The sequence below is a fragment of the Tetrao urogallus genome (assembly GCF_951394365.1).
Source record: "Tetrao urogallus genome assembly, chromosome: 9".
Taxonomy (NCBI): domain Eukaryota; kingdom Metazoa; phylum Chordata; class Aves; order Galliformes; family Phasianidae; genus Tetrao; species Tetrao urogallus.
Genome location: NC_136822.1, coordinates 10,898,492 through 10,901,415, shown reverse-complemented (window position 1 = coordinate 10,901,415; position 2,924 = coordinate 10,898,492).

Here is a 2,924-nt window from a genome sequence, read left to right as displayed (position 1 = left end):
TTAGACCTCTGTTCTTGATACAGTTGTGAAAACAAACTGTTATTTAAAAAAAAAAACAAAAAACATTGGATCTTCTGACTCATTTCATTACTGTTGAGACTATCTAAGGACAAATTCAGGAAAAACAGAACAAAATAGAAAAGTCAGGATAACATTGGCTTTGGAAAAAGAAAGAAAAAAAAAAGAACAGGATTTCAACAACTCTTTTATAGATGAAAATAAATCCTGAGCGTTGTTCAGATTTTCCTCTTCTGAACCATGATTTTCTGACATTGTATCTACAATGTTGTCAGCTAGAACTATATCTACGTATATAAATACCCAAGGTTATTTTTAGATCTACCTTTAAAAAATGTATTAAAACATTAATTAACTTGCTAATATTTCAAATCACTCTCACATCTTTTGTTCCTATTTGTTAAAAATTACTTTTCTGTAATTTATCCCTTGAGGAAAAGATAGTTAGACACTAGCAGACTTCAGGCTATGATTCCTGTGAAATCCTTTCTTTCAATGCTAATATACAGAAATCTATTAAGAGCTGTAAGATCAAATCTCACTTGCTGACTACTAGTGAAGCTGGTGAGGATGCAAGTAAAGGTGCTTTTTGGGTAATTTCACCCTGATTGCTCTGTGAACTTTGATAATTATATATTATTACTTTGCTGAGACTGATGTCTGGCTTCCACGTTTGTTTTTCTGCTCTGTGCTTCATCAGAGGGACTTTCAATGGTAAAACAAAGAGATCTAGGCCTTGAAGGGATCAGGTGCGAAGACATCTGCCTCATCTTTCACACTGCACCATTCAGTTCAGGTTGTTTTGATTTTGGCCTAAATCAAGTGCCTACTTATCATAACATTACCTGGCTACCATCTCTTGATAATCTATTTCTCTATTACTGAAGTCTCTGCAGCGCAACATTTGACCATCACCGGAAAATATCCCATTGTATTCAGCATTTTCCTTTAGATCCTGCCATGTGGTCATTTCAAAGTACCTTGGGTGGTGAGGAGAAATCCAGCGCTTACTTTGCAAATCCTCAGACAGAAGACGCTGTGGTTTGTGCATGATGTCTAGTAAACCACATCATTCTCTAAGGCACTTACTTTCTCAAATAGAAACATTACTCCTTTCTTCCTGAGGAGCTGCCTGGTTTTCAGTATGGAAAAATACAGAACAAAAAAGACTCCGGGATTTAAAAAAGTCACAACTGCCTCTCTGTATTAATCATGTGAAAGAATTTTCTCATAGCTGACCCAGCTGTTACTGCTTGTGTCTTACTTGAGTGCTAGGCAGACAGGCAAGGCTTAAAATCTCGTCATTTCTCTGTTTTGGAGGGTTGCATCCTACAAGTGCCAAAACATCCTGTTTCCCTGTGCCTCACAGAAGTTGGGACAGGCATCTAAGATGCAAGAGCTGAGTATGGCTGTCAGAATTCAGGGATGTCCTCTGCAGCATGTTCCCAACCGCACCGAGGGAGAGAAGGGGCTGGAACATGGAGCTCATCCGTGCATTGCAGGGGCCACTGGAAAACTTCAGTACCCAGGAAAACTGGATGCAGGGCATATGAGGTGAATTAAGTGCTTGGCTTATGTCTCTTGGCTGCAAGCTTACCTGCATATCCCGAGAGCCCGAGAACTTGCCATATAAACATTTAATTCCTTCTAACTTAGCAGATAATACGGAGGTCTTGAATTTACATTGTCCTGCTGTTTCACCCTTTTTATATTCCTTCTGGATGAACTTTGCTTTTGCATCAGCATTTTTTAAAGCCCTGATTACAGACAAGTGGAAATAAGAAACTCACTCCTTGAATGGTTCACAGCTGGGATAATTTGCTGAGATATGCAAAAGTTGGGAAGAGGCAGAAGATGGTAGGCTTGAATCTGAAGACTTCCCAACTTAGGTGCTGTCCTGCAAGTATCAGATCTGGGATCAAAATTAAATATAAATGCTCCATTTTACTTTCTTGAATATCAGTAGTTTGTTATGAAAATCCAGTAGCTGAGGCTCAAAATTAATTTAATTACCCTAACCTTAATAGGGTAGCTTCAAATATTCATCTACAATATCCAGGGACCACCTAAATTAAGTTGATTGAAAATGGTTCACAGATTGCAAATGTACATCAATCTTTTCTGTCCATCCTTGGTTCTGAGAGGAGTTCATGTATAGAGAGCGCTCTTTCACTTCTAGCCGATCCATACGTTGTAACAATTGCAGTCAATACACTGATAGCACGTCCATTTGTAAACAGATGAGGATGACAAACAAGCTCTCCTGGTTGATACATCAGTAATGTGCTCCTAATTCAGCAGGCCTGGTTCATTTTTGCACACATTACGTTGCATTCGTGTCATCAATAATAGTGATCAGAATTTTAACAATGGAAAAGCAGAATACGTGAAGGCACACCTCCTTCAAATCCATCAGTGATGAGGCTTAGTCAGCTCTGGGAGGAGCGTAAGACCCCTAGAATACACCCTATCCCATAAGACTGAACCTTCAAGTTTTCCAAACTAATTCAATATCTACTCTGAACAAGCCTAGTAACTGTTTAGACAGATTGCCTCTGAATCAAGTCTTGCTGTCACAGGAGATAGCTTCCTAAGATTCGAGAACAAAATGGCATATGATTAAGCAAGTCTCTTCTGGCCTTACTTCTTATGAGACTAAGAGGGAAGGCATAAGCTTATACACAAGAAATCAGACTTCTTAGGAAAAGGGCTGCAACCCTGGCCCTTTGTATAAAAGCCAGCTTTCAGCAGAAGGCACAGTAACTTCCCGTCCTAAGGCTTGAGGGGTAGCTTTGGGCTAGCTGTCACACTTATGCCTGCCAAAGAGTTGCTGACATGAGCAACGGGGTGTGGGAGGGAAGACTGTGGGTTTCTTTACTAGTGCAAATTTCCTCTTTTCAATTAGG